Source organism: Herpailurus yagouaroundi, unplaced genomic scaffold, assembly GCF_014898765.1.
Source record: "Herpailurus yagouaroundi ecotype Mexico unplaced genomic scaffold, PumYag 208, whole genome shotgun sequence".
NCBI classification, from domain to species: domain Eukaryota; kingdom Metazoa; phylum Chordata; class Mammalia; order Carnivora; family Felidae; genus Herpailurus; species Herpailurus yagouaroundi.
In genome coordinates, this window is record NW_024412439.1 from 8,224,195 (window position 1) to 8,245,398 (window position 21,204).

General features: G+C 46.1%; 1 non-coding gene across 1 annotated transcript; it reads left to right on the forward strand.

The window, feature by feature from the left end:
• Positions 1 to 6,046: 6,046 nt before the first annotated feature.
• Positions 6,047 to 6,177, forward strand: LOC121016109 (small nucleolar RNA SNORA25). The gene has a single exon (XR_005784115.1). It is a non-coding gene; the product is annotated as a small nucleolar RNA SNORA25 (small nucleolar RNA).
• Positions 6,178 to 21,204: the final 15,027 nt, after the last annotated feature.

Sequence of the window (21,204 nt, forward strand, 5' to 3'; positions counted from 1 at the left end):
GTATCTATATTGATACATATAGATCTAATTCATTCGTTTTAACTCCTTTATAGTCACACATTTATTTTTAAATTTTTAATGTTTATTTATTTTGGGGAGAGAGACAGAGTGTGAGCAGGGGAGGGGCAGAGAGAGAGAGAGAGATGGAGACACAGAATCTGAAGCAGGTCCAAGATCTAAGCTGTCAGCACAGACGCCCAGGTGGAGCTCGCACCCACGGACCGCGAGATCATGACCAGAGCGGAAGTTGGACGCTTAACCAACTGAGCCACCCAAGCGCCCCTGGATCCATGCTTTCCAAACCTTATTTTCAGTTTTTCTCTATGCATACACACTTCTTATGTATTTGAGATCATATTGTACATACTGTTGTGTAACTCCCTTTTTTTTTCATTCCAACAATATAAGTAAACATTTCCCCCATCCAAAGTATTGCACGATATGCTCTGCAAGAAAGGACATAGGATTCCAGCACGTCAAGCGCCATTATTGATTCAACTGACCCCTGCTATTTGACACGTAGGTTGATTCAAAATTCTTCACTATTGCAAGCAACACTACCAACGTCTGATTCAACATGGCGCATGGTGACCCATTTCTATGATCGCCTCTCCAAATTCTCAAAACTTCATTCATGTAATAAATATTTCTGGAGTGTCTCGAATGGCTCCTGCACTGTTCTGGTTGGTAAGGATAAAAAAAAAAAAATGAACAAAACGGACACACAAAGATACATTACAGTAATAAAATACCAACAATAGAATAATAATGTCGGCAGCAACCACTTATTAAATGCTTGCTGTCTGCAGGACATCATGACCTTTGTGAGCTGTTCATCCACAGACGCTATTATCAGCCTCATTTCTGGGAGAAGGCCACTGGCATTTTTACTCTCTCCTGCCCCGCCATTAATGCAGGCAGACTTGGTGCTGCATCAGTTGAATCTGACTTCTCTCCAAAGCCTATGAGAGGAGCAAGAGGAAGATGTCACCTGGTAAAGGTGGGGAGTCCCAAGTCAGAGCCTCTTTTCATCAACGAAGGAGACAAAGATCTACTTGGAAGATCCTTGACGAGGAAGGACATGGAACCATGCTCCCCATGAGAATACAGGCAATTTGTCTTCTGCTCGTTGACAAACATTAGATCATATTTTGTTGAAGAGCAAATTAAGAGATCAAACAGAGGCACCTGGGTGGCTCAGTCAGTGGAGTCCCCGACTCTTGATCTTGGCTCAGGTCATGATCTCGAGGTCTGTGGGATTGAGCCCCGTGTCTTGAGATTCTCTCGCTCTCAAAAATAAATAAATATGGGAATGGAAACTGTGCAGCCACTCTGGAAAACAGTGTGGAGCTTCTTCAGAAAATTAAAAATGGAACTACCCTACAACCCAGCAATTGCACTACTAGGAATTTATCCACGGGATACAGGTGTGCTGTTTCCAAGGGGCACATGCACCCCAATGTTTATAGCAGTGCTATCAACAATAGCCAAAATATGGAAAGACCCCAAATATCCATCCATGGATGAATGTGGTATATATATATATATATATATATATATATATATACACAATGGAGTATTACTTGGCAATCAAAAAGAATGAAATCTTGCCATTTGCAAGAACGTGGATGGAACTGGAGGGTATTATGCTGAGCGAAATTAGTCAGTCAAAGACAAAAATCATATGGCTTCACTCATATGAGAACTTTAAGAGACAAAACAGATGAACATAAGGGAAGGGAAGCAAAAATAACATAAAAACAGGGAGGGGGACAAAACATAGGAGATTATTAAATACGAGAACAAACTGAGGGTTGCTGGTGGGGCATGGGGTGGGGGGATGGGCTAAGCGGGCGAGGGGCATTAAGGAAGACACTTGTTGTGATGAGCACTGGGTGTCATACGTAGGCGATGAATCACTGGAACCTACTCCTGAAGTCATTATTGCACTATATGCTAACTAACTCAGATGTAAATTTGAAGAAATTATTAACTAATTAATTAAACTTAAAAAAAAATCAAACAAACAAACAAGCAGAAATACACCCATAAATACAGGGAACAAATTGGTGGTTGCCAGAGGGTAAGCATGGGCAAAATGGGTGGGGGGGGGGGGGAGAGAGGGGTCCAGGCTTCCAGATGTGCAACAAATAAGTCTCAGGGATGAAAAGTACGACATCAGGAATATAGCCAATGGTACTGTAGCCGTGTCATGCAGTGACAGGTGGTAGGTATACTTGTGAGCACCGGGTAACGTGTAGCCTTGTCGAGGTCACATCAAAGGGGCGATAAAGGAGGAGTATAAGGAAACTGGTAGCAGATTACCACTCTCAGCTCAGAACTGGTGCCACAAAGAAACTTTGTTGGGGCACCTGGGTGGCTGAGCCGGTTAAGGGTCAGACTTCAGCTCAGGTCACGATCTCACGATGGGTGCATGGGATCGAGCCCTGCGTGGGGCTCTGTGCTGACAGCCCAGAGCCTGCTTGGGATTCTCTCTCTGCCCCTCCCCCACTCACATGTGCACACGTTTTCACCTGAGCGCACGCTCTCTCTCAAAACAAATAAAGGTTAAGAACAAAATTTTTTTTTTTAAAGGTGAATATTCACAGGTACGGACCAACTTGAAAAATTCTTTCAAACTTTAGAGGAAAAGAACAAAGAAACCAAAAACATGATGAAAGAAAAGCATAGTCATGGAGGGCACCGAATGGCCATAACTGTACCTTTTTTTTTTTTTTATGGTGCAAAGACAGTAGAAACTTAAAAAAAAAATCGTGCCACTTAAAATTAATTTAGGTAAACTCAGAGGAGCATGAGAAACTTCTGGAATCAGAAACCATGAAGAAATATTTCTAAATATGAAATGCAAACAAATATAAAACATCAAGGTTATCAGATGAATGTATTGGGTTAAACTGGTTAAAGTTTTGCTTTGCTCATGGACTTGAATATTTCCTGAAGCAAATCCTTAGGAATAGGATCACCAACAAATACAGATATTTACAAGATGCTGTTAGAAGCATGAGCCAACAACGAAGAATCTGCAAAAGTAAACATTCATACAGAAGACAATTCTATAAAACCATTATGTCAAGGTTTGATTTTGAATAGTGAACTAAGACATGACTTTTGTCTGCTTTTTTACTTGTCTGTGTCTTTTTTTCCTTTTTTAACACTTAATACGTGTAACTTGTATCATAATAACAAAATGTAATTTAAATTTTTTTTAACGTTTATTTATTTTTGAGACAGAAAGAGACAGAGCATGAATGGGGGAGGGTCAGAGAGAGGGAGTCACAGAATCTGAAACAGGCTCCAGGCTCTGAGCTGTCAGCACAGAGCCCGACGCAGGGCTCGAACTCACGGACCGCGAAATCATGACCTGAGCTAAAGTCGGTCGCTTAACCGACTGAGCCACCCAGGCGCCCCACAAAATGTAATTTAATAAGCAGGTGTATGGAAGGTAATTGCAGCCAAACCATTACTGGGTCTTTTCTGGAAAACCTCGTCCATGGTGAAAACAACTTGCTTAATTCTGAAGGGCTAAGTGAAAAGAGAGCTTGACTCCCAGCCAGACCCTCACAATCAATGAGCCTCATCATGGTGGCCAGCCTCCATCGACCCCCAATACCCCTGCCTCCTGGTGTTCTTGCCGTGAGATAGCTCTCCTCCCACACTGTAAGAGGGTTGGTCTGTGAGACCAACAGAATACGGCAGAAGATGATGTATGTCACTTCTGAGATTAAGTTATAAAACACAACTTCATCTTGGTTATTCTCTTTCTTTCAGGTCAGTTGCTCTGGGAGAAGTCAGGTGCCATGTCATGAGCAATCCTCCGGAGAAGCCCATGCATCAAGGAATTAAAGCTCTGGCCAATGGGCATGTGAGCACACCATCTTGGAAGTGGTTCCTCCAGCCCCAGTCAAGCCTTCGTATGATGCATGTCCAGCTGACATCCTGACTGAAACCACATGAGAAACCTTGAGCCAGAACCACCAAGTTAGACCACACTTGGGTTCCAGACCCTCAGAAACGATGTGAGATAATAATAGTTTGTTGCTTTAAGCTGCTAAGTTTGGGAGTAATTTGATCCACAGCAATAGATAACCAATATACCCTTTCAACCTGGATCATGAGCTTTAAAACACCAGGAAGAGGTAAGATAACGGGAAGGGGGGCAAAGGAGGATGAGGGGGATGTCTTTGAGAGGGAGCAGAGTTCTTGAGGAAGTAATTATATCTTCAACCATCGCTCTCATGCCATGAAGTATGGGGACTCTTGACCTGTCTTCTCAAACTGGTGAGCTCCAAGGGAAATATGTCTGTAAGGTAGGAGAGTCTGGAATGGGGACACGTAACCCCTTTTTTTCTGGAGTCACTTATTGGCAGTTGGCACCCCACTGGTGTATATGCAGTTGTGGGGTATTGCACTTGGCAGAAAGAGGATGGAGCCTCATGCCTGGCATTTCATACAAGAAGACCCTTAGAAGAAGTTCTGCCATCTTGGATGAAGGTGGACTGAGTCAGGAAAGCCAGCCTAGGTGACCAAGGAGGGAGTCTCCCCCCTGACAGTCAGAGTGGCTGAGGGTCTGCAAGCTTGACCACCAGTCTTTGAAGGTCCACCCAGCCTGGGACTTTGGACAGATGTACTGTCAGGGTCATTGCCTACACCAAGGATGGCATCACAGCTGAATCCTACCTGGATTCCCCACACAGGTTGATCCAGACAAATGAGCCGGACACTGAGGGAGGGACTGGCCAAAGAGAGAAGGCTGGCCTCGCAGAGAAAGGAGAGATCCTTGTCACTTCCCACAAGGGGACCCTTGGAGCAGACAGGAGGGGCTGTTAGGAGGAAGGGAAAGGGCACCAATGGACAAGGCTGTCTTCTGCTTCCCGAGCCCCGGGCAGGGGGTCTGAACCAGACTGCAATAGAAAATACCAATATCTGAATGTGACAGAATGTTTTCTTGAAATGAAACTATTTAAAACTGGAAGTGGCTGGACATAGCTGATATTTATAAGACCGGGCTAACTTCATGTTTTCCACTGCTGAGCAGGAATCGGTTTTTGTGTTTTGTTTTTTGGGTTTTTTTTTTTTTTTTAGAGAAAAGGAAGTACGTTTAAAAATAAAGCAAACCTTTTGTTGGCACAGGACTAGATGGAGACCATTCAATTAAAGCTATTAAATGAGCAGTGAGACCTGAGACATATATCCGACTTCCTCTTGAATGTTAAGTTGGTCAAGTTCCCTATGCGGGCACGCTGCATTCTTCCAAGCACTTCCGCAATTTTAAATGCAGATTAAAAAAAAAATTGTTTAGAGTCTCTTGCCCCTTGTGAATACCATTCCTTCTCCGACTCTACACCAACTGTCCAACGGAAACTTTTGTGATGGTGTGGGAATGTCTTGTGTCTGCCCTGTCCAATATGGCAACTGCTCACCGCACGTCCCTACTCAGTGCTGATGCCAAACAAGGGACTGACTTTAAAATTGTATTTTTTAAAAGATTTTTTTAAAGTTTTTATTTATTTATTTGAGAGAGAGAGAGAGAAGGATAGGGACAGAGACAGAGTGAGAGAGAGAGAATCCCAAGCAAGCTCCACACTGGCACAGAATCCAACATGGGGCTTGATTTCACGAACGTGAGATCATGACCTAAGCCAAAATCAAGAGTCGTATGCTTAACCGACTAAGCCACCCAGCTGCCCCTAAAACTATATTTTCACTAATATAAATGTACACAGCCAGATGTGGTTAGTGCTACCATATTGGACAGAGCAGTGAGAAAGGGAGTCCGACATATTTCTTTCTACTGAACTTTTGGAAATCTGGTTTCCGACATCTGGGGAGCATCTTTGTTGGTTTGCAATCTCGGATTCCGCAGAGACAGGGACACATTGGCTCAAGAGTTCTGACACTTCCATACCACCCACCAAATTCTTCCCGATGTGTCCTCAGAATCAAATTAAGGAGAGCATTCACAGTAATGTCTACATGGGGAAAATCTGAGCACAGACTGGATTCCGACAACATTAAGAAATTACTTAGGTCATTTCAAAGAGGGATTCAGGGACTAAAACCAAGAGCTCTTCACTCTATGACCAAATATTGAAGTTTTCCATTGGATGTAATCGTTACTCGACCAACAGGGCTGTGGTTTCCTGAGGAGATGGAAGATAAAAAAGAAACAAATTACTAAAATTGCACGCTGCCATATTTGCAGATAAAATAATGTGCTCTCTATATTTGCTTTAGATAATGGAGTGAGGCGTGGACAGAGGAAATAAGATTGGTTGATAATTGTCGAAGCCTTGTGATGGGTTCATAGCTTCCCTTAGATTAGCCTCTCTCATTTGACATGTGTGTACTTTTTTTAATTAAAAAAGTTAAGAGCTTTAAACAAAATGGGAAAGTGCCTCTATTATGATATCAAGTAGAAGGGGTAAAAGAGGGGTGTCTGGTTGGCTCAGATGGTGGAGGGTGCAACTCTTGATCTCAGGGTTGTGAGTTCAAGCCTCATGTTGGGTGTGGAGCCTACTAAAACAAACAAACAAACAAACTTCTAAGAAAAAGAAAAGAAAAAGAAAAAGAAGGGTAATATGCAAGCCACAGAAGTCTAAGCACACAATAAAATGAGGAATTTACACAAATGAAAGGAAATACGCAACATAATGTAGTGGTTAGGATCCAGATGGCTGAGTTCAAATCCTGGCTAGAACACTGACCTCATTTCGGGAATTTTTTTAGCTTTGCTCAATCTCCATCTCCTTATCTATGGAATGAGGATCATTCTGGAATGTCCCTCTTAAAATTGCAGTGAAGAGTAAGTGAACCTATTTATGAAACACTTGGCCAGCATCTGGCATGAAAGTCCTATCCCTTATTCTGGGACATGGATTTATAAGTGACCCTGTATCGTGGCCTTTGGGACATGTGTTAGGAAAGCATCGTCTAGAAGCTTCCTCGGGCCTGGTGGGGAGGGGGGTGGGGCAGGTGGAGCAGGGTCTTGTATCTGTGTTAGTCCTGACCCAAAAGCCTTCCACACTGATGGATAGACCTTCTTCTTTTTATTTATTTATTTTTAAGTTTTTTAATTAATTTATTTTTTGAGAGAGAGCACAAGTCGGGGAGGGGCAGAGAGAGAGGGAGAGAGAGAATCCCAAGCTCGAACTCACGAACCGTGAGATCAGGACCTGGGCCGAAATCAAGAGTCGGACGCTTAACTCGGACTGTTTAAGTAAACTCTACACCCAACATGGCGGGGTTGAACTCATGACCCCGAGATCAAGAGCCACATGCTCTACCAATGGAGCCAGCCAGGCGCCCCTGACAGACTTTCTTTGCAGGAGCTGTTACACACTTTGCCCTTTCCATTAGATTTGCATCTTTTAAACAACATGTATCCTTCCGTTGGCCCTGCTAGTCATGAATCCCCTCCAAGTGGCAGTGATGTTTATGAAATTACGTTTTGCTTCTTTCAGTAACATGAAAATCTTGCCTTATCCATTCCCTATACCCTTTGCATTGGGAGATACACCTGTAAAACCATAAAGTTCTAGTCTCTATTTTTGCTCAGGAATAATGACACTGTCTCTGTTATCTGTTCTGGACTGTTGCACCAAGACTGTTTTCCATTTTCTCCTCAAGTATCCGTGGCAGTAAGTCGACTGAAACTACACTAAACCAGAGGGCTGGGAGGGAGAATATTGGCTTGTATAGTTGGAAAGTCCAAGCAATAGGGTTAGCTTCAGGCACGGTTAAATCCAGGTGCTGTAATGTTTTAAGGTGTTTCTCTCTCTCTCCATCATCAGGCTCAGCTTTCTGCTATGTTGACCTAATTCTCAGTCTCCTTAAAGCAAGATGTCATCCAGCAGCTCCAAACATATAATTGATCACCTTACCTCTCTAATAGAGAAAGAAAGAACACATCACTGCCAGCCATTTGAGCAAAGTGCCAGTGACAACTCTCATTGGTCCAGATAGGGTCGTGGGGCCACCTCTGAACCAATCATTGAAATTCTGGTGACTTTTTTTGGTGCTAAAAGATGGGATGAAACCTCTTTGGCCACATAGACCATGAGAAAAAGACAGATGGTTTCCCTTCCAAGATAAAGAGGCTGTTGAAAGAAGACGGTAAGTGGATGCCGAACAGACCAAAGCAACAAGTGTCCGCTCCACATCCCATAACAACCTTTTTTCGATGCCCTTTGATGCCACTGGGATATCTCCTGCCAAACGCATTCTTCTCTAACTTTATGGCCAGTGGTCCTGTATTCGCCTCTTGCCCAGGAAATGAAATCTTCTTCAACACCATTGACATCACCAGCTGCTCGCTTCCCATGTCCTCTTCTTTGTCTTCCAAAGTCCCAGCCATCTGCTGAGTGAAAAGATAGAATACCACCTGTATCCCCGCCCCTCCACCCATCCTTCGGAGTCCGTTCGGAAGTACAAACCTTCCCGAGACGTGGTTCAGAGTTCCTGTGGCCACACCGTTCCTCTACACGTGCATCAGAAGGAGTCCTGCCTGCACATTCTGTGCAGATATTCCATCGTGGCCCGTACTTGTGCTCCAGAAACATATGCCCCCGCCAGCGTGCTGCACCTGGTCTCAGAAGCGAATCTGCTTATTCTGGGAATGCACAAGTTTGTTTGTTTGTCACCCGGCCATGTCTGCTTCTCTGATATGTGTAATCCTACAGTACCTGGCATGGTGCTGAGGACACGCCATATATTCAAGGATTCATGCCCTGTTTTCCTTCTTGCCCGATCCAAGGGCCCTCAAAAAAACCCCAAACAGACCAAACAAAATAAACTAAGCTGAATTTGGAATCAGGAAAGAGATCCTGGGACTTCATCTGTAACGTATTTTTCAAGCGAGGCGGTGGGGTATGTGACTGCTTATTGTATTATCGACGAGTCTTCTGAAATGTTTCATACATTTAAAAGTTTGCAGCTTGGGGGCACCTGGGTGGCGCAGTCGGTTGAGCGTCCGGCTTCAGCCAGGTCACGATCTCGCGATCTCGCGGGATCTCGTGATCTCGCGGTCCGGGAGTTCGAGCCCCGCGTCGGGCTCTGGGCTGATGGCTCGGAGCCTGGAGCCTGTTTCCGACTCTGTGTCTCCCTCTCTCTCTGCCCCTCCCCCGTTCATGCTATGTCTCTCTCTGTCCCAAAAATAAATAAAAAATGTTAAAAAAAAAAATTAAAAAAAAAAAAAAAGTTTGCAGCTTGCAACTCAAGCTGACCAACCGAAACCCTAATCCGATCATGTCACAACCCGCGTGGCTCCCCACAGCCCACAGGAGGACAACAGACGTTGTTGGCATGTGAGGTCCAAGATGTGGTCCCATCTTCCCTTTCCTTATCTATTAAGGATGAATGTTTGTGTCCCGGCCCCACTCTGCCACCAAAATGTTACTATGTTGAAGCTCTAAGTCCTAATGAGATTTTTTTTTTTTTTAATGTTTCTTTATTCTTGAGAGAGAGAGAGAGAGAAAACGAGCAGGGGAAGGACAGAGACAGAGGGAGACACAAAATCTGAAGCGGGCTCCAGGCTCCGAGCTGTCAGCACAGAGCCCAACATGGGGCTCGAACTCAAGAGCCCTGAGATCATGACCTGAGCCAAAGTTGGATGCTTAGACAACTGAACTACCCAGGCACCCCAAGGAGATTGTTTTTGAAGGTGATAGTGATGAGGATTTTTGAGGTGATGGTGGGGTTCGTGGGGTCTGGAGCCGACGGCCAAAAAAGAATTCTTGAAGACGTCTTTGGTGCAAAAAAAGTGATTTTATTAAAGCATGGAGACAGGACCCGTGGGCAGGAAGAGCTGTCCCAGACCCTGTGGAGAGAAGGGTTATACATTTGGGAATTGGGGGAGGTCAAGTCCAAGGGAAGTTTCCGGTGAGATTTTCATATGCTAACGACTCTCAGGATCCTGGAGGCCTGGCTATGGTCAAGCTAAGGTACAGTGTTAGCATTAAGACCACAGGGAGTTCCTGGAGAAACGTTTTACTCTGCCGGCCTCAAGTATTTGTCAATGGGCTGCAGGTTATAAGGACATTTAATTTAACCTGCCATTTCCTTCCGCCTTTGTTCCCACATCACTATGGAGGGTGATGTTGAGGCTCCAAGGAAACTGAGTCTACAGTTTTCTGGAGATGAGGCTATTGATAAGACTGGCTTTTTCTTGCGATTTACTAAGATGTTTGTAAACTGATGGAGACCCATGTCCCGCAGGACTGTGATCCCTATCAGTTAACCATGTGTTTTCCCTTTTCCTTTGTCCTTATAGCACACACATCCCACTTGGGGGCCGGGGGGTGTTTCCGGCCTGTCAGCTTGCCTTATGCTCCCTCATCCATACGGTTAAATGGGGTCAGTCAAATGGAGTCCCCGTGATGGGATTCGTGTCCCTGTGAGAAGATGAAGGGACACCAAAGCGGGGACAGTGAGAAGGTGGCTGTCTGCAAGACGGGGGAGGGGGGGGACGCTCTCACCAGACCCTGAATCTGCAGACACCTTGATCTTAGACTTCCCAGCCTCCCGTGGGAAATAAGTATCTATTGTTTAAACACGCAGTCCAAGGTATTTGAGTAGAACATCCCTAGCCGACAAAGACCCCCTCCCCACCCTCAGCTGTGGTTTCAGGCGTCTTGAATCGTTCCCAGTTCCCTGCCTGAATGGACTATGTTCTCTCTCAACTGGGTGTTTTGGAGTCTGCCTTCTCTCCCTTATACCTCCTATTTACTCATTGCATTTGTTTGAGGAGGCTAACAAAGAGGTCCCAGAACGCAGTAGCTTAAAATGCATTAAGTTTCTCAGATGGCTGTCTGGCTCAGTTGGTAGAGCACGCAACTCTTGATTGCAGGGCTGTGAGTTCAAGCCGCACATTGGGCATGGAGCCTACTTAAAATTAAAAAAATATACACATCTTAGGGGCGCCTGGGTGGCTCCGTTGGTCAAGCAGCCGACTTCAGCTCAGGTCATGATCTCATGGTTCTTGAGTTCAAGCCCCGCATCAGGCTCTGTGCTGACAGCTCAGAGCTTGGAGCCTACTTTGGCTTCGGTCTCTCTCTCTCTCTCTCTCTCTCCCTGCCCCTCCCCCACTTGTGCTCTGTCTCTCAAAGGTGAATAAATGTCAAAAAAATTTTTTAATACTTTAATTTGGAAAAAAAGAATATAACTTTCTTTTTGCTCCAGTAGTGGTTCGGAGATAAGCTTGTCCAGGTGAGCGGGAAGCTCTGTTCCTAGTGGTCATTCAGAGACCCAGGTTCCTTCCAGTCATTGCTCTGCCCGCCTCCAGGCCCTCTCGATCCCCTGCATGATTGAAGCTGGGTCCCCTCCCCAGGCCGATTCCACCTGCAGGAAGAAGGCACACAGGGATGCTCTGAAGTCCAGACGCAGAAGTGGCCCCTGCCATTTCCACTCATTCGATTGGTGATAACTAGTCACGTGATCACAGCTAACTGCCAGGGATGCTGGGAAATGTAGTCCTTAGGTAAGCAGCCATGTGCCTGCCTAGAGTTCTCCTATAATGGAAAAATGAATTTCCACAAGCAATTGAAGTTCAGACCTGGACTCCTGAATGGTCTGCTCCATCCTGACCTCCCTGTCTAAGTCAGAGGTCCCTCTTGCAAACACCTAGGGCTTTACATAGCAAATATTTCCATAGTGCCTACCTCTCCCCTTCGTCCGTTTCCCTGACTAGATTATGAGCACATTGTGTGAGGCTGTCTGCAAACTCAATGCCTTGCACTTTCCGGACATTTTGAGTAAAAGTATGGAGGACTGGCTACTTAACTTGCAGGGCCCAGTACAAAATGGAAGCGGGGGGCCCCTTGTCCAAAAGCGACTAAGAATTGTGTTTTTTTGAGATTTACTTATTTATTTTTGAAAGAGAGAGCGCAAGTAGAGGAGGGGCAGAGAGAGAGGACCCCAAGCAAGGTCCGCACTGATTTTCTGGAGCCCGACGCGGGGCCCGAACCCACAAACCTCCAGATCGTGACCTGAGCCGAAGTCGGGCGCTTAGCCGCCTGAGCCACCCAGGCGCCCCAAAAGTGACTAGGAATTCTAAGATGACAGAAGAGTGATTACACCAGATGCAGCGACCTTCCAAAGGCAGGTCCCTGTGCACCTGCATAAATCATGTCCCCATGTCACTGGCCCTGAAGGCCTGAACAAATAACTCAATTGCATCAAATAGCCTGCACCCTCCCCCATAAGAAAAGCCACATGTGTGTTGTGCAACCTCAAGCGGTGAGTCTGGAGATGAGTCGGATCATGCTTGTGAGCAACTAGAAAGTCCACCTTTGCCATCCAGACAGGCTAAATTTAGTAGAGGCCACGGGGATGGTGAGGGAATTTCCCAGGTTCCACTACCTTGTCCCCTGGAAGGCGGGGACACAGCTTCCTGCCTTCCCCTCCCCTGTGGGATCTCCTTGCAGGGAGTCAATGCTGCAGAAGTAGTCATAGTGGCAGTTTTCAAACAGCCTCAGAGACTTCCGGGGGCGGGGGGGAGACTCTGAAGTCATCGGCGAGCAATTCTCCAGGATCTGCGCAAACACCTCCAGCAATGGAGAACTTCCTACCTCCCTGGCCAGCTCCTTCTGTTTTTGACAGCTCTGCGGATGGAGTTCTTCCTAGAGTTGAGCCAAAACCTCCTTCCTCGTGACTGCCCGCACCCCCCCTGCTGGCTCAGAGCCACGCCAGAATTGTAATACCAGCCCTGCGCCCTTGGGCGTCTAGAGGGCTCCCACGTTCACCTGAAGGTAGAGGTTGTCAACCAGCAGCACGGAGACGGGATATGGGCCACAGATGTACTGCGTTTGGCCCAGGCAAGGTTAATTATTATTATTATTATTATTATTATTATTATTATTTTGGTTGTTGCCAACGCTGAAAAATCTGGAGGGTTCATACAAAATGTAGAACCGAAGCCTCTAAAACTTGAAAGTTCTGGCAAGACTGGGCTCATAATCGCACGATGCTACTTGCCACTAAGATGCTAAATCACAGCCTGCGGCTTTGGTTACATGACACCCGTGCCTGTGCAGGTGACGTACCGTCAGAGACCTTATATTGACAAGGATGTTAATGTGCCCCTCCCCGCCACGGAAGTAGCCCATGGGCTGTAAACCCAGGTTTTTAAATTGGTTCCAGGAAAGGTTATTTAAAGACGTATGGCTCCTTTCCCACCCCCCACCCCCATTTTTTTTCTTCTTCCTGCTCATAATGGAGAAGTGATGGCTGGTGTTCCAGCAACTACTTCCTGACCATGAGGCAACCTTGAGGATGGGGGCAACGTATAGGAATGTTGAAACAAACAGATGGCAAGATGTTGGTTGAAGCCACATCAGCTGTACCTGCCTCCAAACTAAATAAGTAGAAACGCAAACATATCTTGTGGAAGCCACTCTTTGGTAATGGTTATTAGCAACTACAGGCAGTTCCCATCTGCTGTATATATATATATTTTTTGTCATTGCCTTTTCTTAAGTTTTTATTGTGGAAAACTTTCAACATTTACAAACATAGATTAATATCCACATGCAAAAAAATTAATGGAGATCCCTTACCTCACATCGCATCCCAAAATTAACTCAATATAGATCATACACCTGAATATACAAACTAAAACTATAAACCCCTTAGAAGAAAACATGCGAGAAAGTCTTCACGAAGTTGGCTCAGGCCATGATTTCTTAGATATCACACAAAAAACCATAAGCAATAGAAGGAAAAATAAATTACATGTCATTGGAATTGAAAACTTTTGTCCTTCAAACAACACCCTCCAGAAAGTGAAAAGACAATCCGCAAAATGGGGGTGAATATTGGCAAATCATTTGCCTGGTAAGGGACTTGCAACCCGGAATATATACAGAAGTATCACAACTCAATTAAAAGTATGTTTTTTTGTTTTAATTTTTTTTTCAACGTTTATTTATTTTTGGGACAGAGAGAGACAGAGCATGAACGGGGGGGGGGCGGAGAGAGAGGGAGACACAGAACCGGAAACAGGCTCCAGGCTCCGAGCCATCAGCCCAGAGCCCGACGCGGGGCTCGAACTCCCGGACTGTGAAATCGTGACCTGGCTGAAGTCGGACGCCCAACCGACTGCGCCACCCAGGCGCCCCTAAAAGTATGTTTTAAAGGGCCATTTAAAAAATGTGCAAAGTGGGGCGCCTTAATGGCTCAGCTGGTTAAGTGTCTGACTTCGGCTCAGGTCATGATCTCACGGTTCATGAGTTTGAGCCCCGCGTCGGGCTTTCTGCTGTCAGTGCACAGCCTGCTTGGGGTCTTCTCTCTCTCTCTCTCTCTCTCTCTCTCAAGTTGATTTTTTTTTTTATTTTTTTTTTCAACATTTATTTACCTTTGGGACAGAGAGAGACAGAGCATGAACGGGGGAGGGGCAGAGAGAGAGGGAGACACAGAATCGGAAACAGGCTCCAGGCTCCGAGCCATCAGCCCAGAGCCTGACGCGGGGCTCGAACTCACGGACCGCGAGATCGTGACCTGGCTGAAGTCGGACGCTTAACCGACTGCGCCACCCAGGCGCCCCTCAAGTAGATATTTTTTTAAATGTGAGAAAGATTTGAGTGGACATTTCCCCAAGGAAAATAGACAAATGGCCAATACGCACACGAAAAGATGCTCAACATCATTAGCCCTCAGGGAAATGCAAGTCTCAACCACAAGAAGATATCACTTCACACCCACTAGGATGGCTAGAATCAGAAATAACAAGAGTTGGCAAGGGTGTGGAGAAATTGGAAGCCTTGTACCCTGCCGGTGGGAATGAAAAATGGTGCAGCTGCTGTGGGAACCAGTTTGGCAGGTCCTCAAAAAGCTATACATAGAATTACCATATGATTCAGCAATTCCGCTGCTAGGTATATACCCAAAAGAGCTGGAAGCAGGGGCTCAAACAGATACTCTTATACCAAGTTCACAGCAGCATTATTCACCAAAAAGCCAAAAGGCGAAACAACCCAAGGGTCCATCCACGGAGGACTGGATAAACAAAACAGGATCCACCCACACAATGGAATGACATCCACAATAAGAAGGAAGCACCGATACGAGCCACAATGTGGATGAACCTGGAAAACATTATGCTATAAGTGAAAGAAGCCAGTCATGAAAGATCACACCCGGTATAATTGCGTCTTTATGTGACGTGTCCAGAATAGGCAAATCGGTGGGGACAGAACAGAGATTACTTGTTGCTGGGGTTCAGACAGAGTATGAATGGGGAGTAAGTGACTGCTGATGCGGACAGGGTTTCTTTGGGGGTTGATAAAAACATTCTAAATTTGGGGCGCCTGGGTGGCTCAGTCGGTTGGGTGGCCGACTTCAGCTCAGGTCATGATCTCGCGGTCCGTGAGTTCGAGCCCCGCGTCGGGCTCTGTGCTGAGAGCTCAGAGCCTGGAGCTTGTTTCGGATTCTGTGTCTCCCTCTCTCTGACCCTCCCCCGTTCATGCTCTGTCTCTCTCTCTATCTCAAAAATAAATAAACGTTAAAAAAAAATTAAAAAAAAATTCTAAATTTAACTGGTGGTGATGGTGACTCAAATCTGTAAATAGACTAAAATTCATCGGATTGTACGAATATGACGGTATGTAAATCATATCTCAATAAATCTGTCTTTAGGGGCGCCTGGCTAGCTCAGTGGGTAGAGCAGGCGACTCTTAAGCTCGGAGTCGTGAGTTCGAGCCCCAGGTTGGATGTATAGAGATTACTTAAAAAATAAAATCTTTTAAACAAAATCTTTTTTTAAAAAATAGACTAGTAAAAAGAACTCTCATTCACCTGCTCCAACGTCAACAATTGTTAACTTGAGGCCAGTTTCTTTTCATCTATACCACCACCCCCTCCCCCCGGCCCAGGGCTCTCCCCTCCTCATGTTATGTTGAAGCAGATCCCAGACACCATTAATGCAGAATTGAAAACAGAAAAGTCCTGTGGTGCGGTTACCAGCTGCGTGGTTCGTGGCCGTGTGATGCCCACACTGGGTTCTCCAGCCTTGTTGGACACGTCGAATGGTACAATACCGTGGGGGTGAATCCCTTTCTGCTTTAAACTTTGCTGCAGCTAAGAACCTCGACTATTGAATCCAGAGTTGACACTGACCTTTAGTGCATCCTTATCCACAGAAGGAGTTCTGGTGGAGTATCTGTGGGGTATCTGAAAACCAGTGTTAGAAAATCTCTCATCCTTAATGAAAACCTCCCAGGAGGCTCAGAAGCCTTCTGGAGACCATGTGTGAATTTAAATCTGTTCTAGGTGAAGAAGGATTGCAGGAGGAGATATTCCTTCCCAAGGGAGACCCCAACGCTATTGAACAGATGCCTAGGGGCACCTGGTGGCTCAGTCGGTTAAGCTTCTGACTCTTGGTTTCGGCTCAGGTCATGATCTCATAGTTCGTGGGTTCGAGCCCCGCATAGGGCTCTGTGCACTGACAGCGATAAGCCTGCTTGAGACCCTCTCTCTTCCTCTCTCTATGCTCCTCCCCACTCAAAATAAATAAATAGACTTAACAACAACAACAACAACAACACATTAGGCATCTAATTCAATGCCTGACCTGAAACAGCCAATCACCCTTTATTAGTAAATGTGAACCTGGGTCAGATCTTATCTTCTCAACCAGAGAACATCAGCTTCCTTAAATTGGTGTTGTTTTGGGATGCCTGGCTGGCTCATTTGGAAGAACATAAAACTCTTGATCTCGGGGATGTGTGTTCAAACCCCACGTTGGGTGTAGAGGTTACTTAAATGAACAAAACTTAAAAAAATAAATAAATACATGGGTGTTGTTTCGATTTTAAGGAACGGACTCATTCTCCTTTCTAAATGTGCTACTTTTATATAACCATCTTGATAACATAATAAACCTTTACTGAATGCTATTCAGCAGAACATTGCATGGGGGGCCTTTTCGCATCTCGCCTCATTTTTCTCAGCCTCACTGTGGGTTAGGTATCATCTTAGAGAAGAGAAAACTCAGGTTTGAGGTCAATTTATTTGCCCAGGTTCCCACAACTAGCAAATGGTTGGGCCAGGATGCTAAGCCCACCTGCCTGGTTCCGGAACCTTCTCTGTGCTGCTTCCCTCCTTCCTAAAGAGGGTCTCTGGTCCCACCTACAAGGTCCGGACTCATCAGGGTGTAGGATCAATCTTTGTCAGGGAGACAGTGCCTAAGAAGCCTCGTGGCTCCAAGAGTCATTACCAAGTTTTAAAATTCTCCCACTCTCCTGACTCACCTCTGCCGCCTGGGCTCTCAGAGTCCGGACCATCCTCCTTTACTCGATGCAACACCTTGTTGGAATTCTGACTCCCACAGATGCCTGATTCTGCAGAGTCCTCCTGGGCCTGGCCCATGGCGTTGCCTTAATGACAGGTCCCCAGCTGCTGGCCTGATGGTCAAGGGGCCACCCTACCTAGATCTCCCCATGGCCTGACCGTTGTGACCTGTTCGCTGATTCAAGCTTGACCACTGCAGTAGGCAGCTTCCAAAATGACTCCCAAAGATCCTGCCTCCCGGTACCCACCCAGGGACTCTAAGGAATAGGGTACTACAAAGGTAACAGGAAGTTGGGGCACCACAGTGGCTCAGTCCGTTGTGTCCGACTTCAGCTCAGGTCGTGATCTCACGGTTGGTGAGTTCGAGCCCCGCATCGGGCTCTGTGCTGACAGCTCAGAGCCCACTTTGGATCCTTTGTCCTCCTCTTTCTTTGCCCCTGTTTTGCTCCTGTTTTCTCTCTCTCTCTTTCAAAAATAAATAATCGTTTCCAAAGAAGACATTCATATGGCTAACACACACATGAAAAAAATGCTCAACATCACTCATCACCAGGGAAATACAGATCAAAACCACAATGAGGCACCACCACCTCACACCTGTCAGAATGGTCACGTTAACAACTCCGGCAACAGCAGATGTTGGCAAGGATGCGGAGAAAAAGGAACCCTCTTGCTCTGCTGGTGGGAATGCAAACTGGTGCGGCCACTCTGGAAAACAGTCTGGAGGTTCCTCAAAAAACTAAAAATAGAACTACCCTACCACCCAGCAATTGCACTACTAGGCATTTATCCACGGGGTACAGGGGTGCTGTTTCGAAGGGACACATGCACCCCCATGTTTATAGCAGCACTATCAACAATAGCCAAAGTATGGAAAGAGCCCAGAAGTCCATCAATGGATGAATGGATAAAGAAGATGTGGTATATATGTGTGTGTGTATGTGTGTGCGTGTATATATATATGTGTGTGTGTGTGTGTGTATGTGTGTGTGTGTATATGTGTGTGTGTGTGTATACATATATATGTATATACACACACACACATACACACACACACACACAATGGAGTATTAGTTGGCAATCAAAAAGAATGAAATCTTGCCATTTGCAACTACGTGGATGGAACCGGAGGGTATTATGCTAAGCAAAATTAGTCAGAGAAAGACTAAAATCATATGACTTCACTCCTATGAGGATTTAAGATACAAAACAGGTGAGCATAAAGGAAGGGAAGCAAAAATAATATAAAAACAGGGAGGTGGACGAAACATCAGAGACTCATAAATATGGAGAACAAACGGAGGGTTGCTGGAGGGGTTGTGGGAGGGGGGATGGGTTAAATGGGGGAGGGGCATTAAGGAATCTACTCCTGGAATCACTGTTGCATCATATGCTAACTAATTGGGATGTAAATTTAAAAAAAACAAATTAAAGAAAATAAAAAATAAAAATAAATAAATAAACAAACATTAAAAAAAACAACAACAAGGTAATTGGAAATCACTCCTGAGATTAGGCCACAGAAGACTATGACTTCTGTCCTGCTCGCTCGGTACCTCTCCCTCACTCCCTCCCGCCCTTTCTCTGTCTCCCTTCCTCTCTGATGAGGCAAGTTCCCCTGTTACAAGCAAGTGGAAGGGCCTGTGAAGCAAAGAACCCCGGGGGGCCTCCCTATAGCAGCCACTAAGGAACTGAGGTCCTTGGTCCAAAGCCCATAAGGAACTGACTCCTGCCATAAGGAACAAACTCCAACGAGTTTGGAGCCTCAGATGGCCTCATCCCTGGCCAACATCTTGGCTGAAGCCTGTTGGACGCCCTGAGCCAGAGGATGACACAGCTTAGCTTCGCCGGGATTCCTCACCCGCAGAAACTGAAATATAATGTGAGGCTTAAGTCGCTAAGTTTCAGAGTAATGGTTACGGAGCGATAGGTAACTTCTAGACCCACGGCTGTCCGTGCGCACCTTCACAGTGCCTTAACCTGCCAGCACCAGTTTAAAGGGTGCTGCTGAACACTCCTGGGCTCTGCTCTGCCCTGGGGTTTCCGGGGTTGCTTTTCTTCTCCGGATCGGTTTGTGAAAGAGGTTTCCCCCCTTGTGGTTCTGTTCCCTGGCCGGGGCGGGGGGGGGTGGGTCATGCAGAGTCAGATCCCATGCTAGGCCCTGAAACTTCAGGCTCTGTGGCCGCACCTAGAATCTCACACCAGGCTAGATTCTCTCCCCGTGGTCTGTGTTAAGGGTCTTCCTTCCTGTGGCAGCCAAAGCCCAGCTTGCTGCTTCCTTCTCTGGACGCGTGGGCATGGAAAGGGATGGGTGGCCAGCAAGACCTCAGAGGTGAGCCGAGCATCCTCTTGTGTGCTAAAGTGGGGCCTCAGTCTCCTCCGACTCAGATCAAATGTCCCGTGGCCCCAGCAGGCACTGGGTACGCAGCCGTGGGCGAGTTTATTAACATCTCTGAGCCCCGAGTTCCACATCAGGGAAACAAGGCTAATAGTCACACCTCCTCCTAAGGTTCCTGAGGGGACGGGATGAGGTGGCGCATACAACCCCCTCAGAATGGTGGCTGGCATACAGTAAGTGCTCAATAAATGTTACTTCCATTGACTGATGGGTCCCGTTGCGGTGGGCATTCTACGTACATTACAGCGGCAGGTCAGTGTCATTCTTCTCTCCCTTCTCCCTTCCTGTTAGAAGTAGCTTCTCGTGTTCGCTTTTTGGATATTCCTTTCCCCAGGCTGCCTCCCGGCAAGAGATAGCCATGGCCCAGATCCGGCCAATGAGATATAAAAGGAAATCTGTGGGAGGTGTCTGAGAAATGTTTCATCCTTGGTAAGAGAGAGGTTTGAAACGATTCCTCTGCTTTCATGCTTTGGGTGCTCTGGTGTGAAGACGAGACGCTTGGAGCTGAAGCAGCCATCTTGCCACCATGAGGGAAGAGCCACATGGGCTGCGGAGACTGGCACTCAACACCTGGGATGTTAGTGATCCCCGACACGTTGATCCTACTCTGTAGCCAATCACTGCTTTCTCATTGACTGGAACAATTCAATTCATTTCCTTTAAAGCTACTATAAGTCCTGCTTTCAGTTACTTACAACCACAAGTATCTTAAGTGCCTTAAAAGTCGCTTAGGGGGGCCTACGTGGTTCAGTCAGTTAAGCGTCCGACTTCGGCTCAGGTCATGATCTCACGGTTAGTGGGTTTGAGCCCCGTGTCGGGCTCTGTGCTGACAGCTCGTAGCCTGGAGCTTGCTTCAGATTCTGTGTCTCCCTCTCTCTCTGCCCCTCCCCCCCATTGGCACTCTGTCTCTCTCAAAAATAAATAAAAACATTAAAAAAATTATTTAAAGTAGCTTAAATAATATCATAAACTAAAAAATCCTTACAGGGGTGCCTGGCTGCCTCAGTTGAGGGGAGCATGTGACTCTCAATCTCAGGGTTGTGAGTTCAAGCCCCACATTGGACACAGAGATTAATTTACTGGAAAGAAGGAAGGAAGGAAGGGAGGGAGGGAGGGAGGGAGGGAGGGGAGAATCCTTACAAAATAACAAACCCTATTTCACAGGGGAAGAAGCCCAAAGCAACACCGTGGCAGGAACTCTGAAGATACATTACCTATTTTAATCCCAGTAAAAACTCACTGAGGCAGGCTTTCTATTTTCAGATTTCTTCACAAGTTTAGAAGATTAAATAGCCAGTTTCACACAATTAAATGGGGGAGGCGGGACTTGAACCCGGTCTCTCAAATCTAGACACAGCATTCTTCCAGCACCAGAATCCTCTTGGAAATGTCCCTACCCTGCCGCTGTTGAGTCAGTAAAAGTGCGGTAACCCTAATTCAGGTCGTGTCAACCTGAACGCAATTATGTTCATCGCTTAGAAAGTGCATTTGAGAAAGAAGTATTA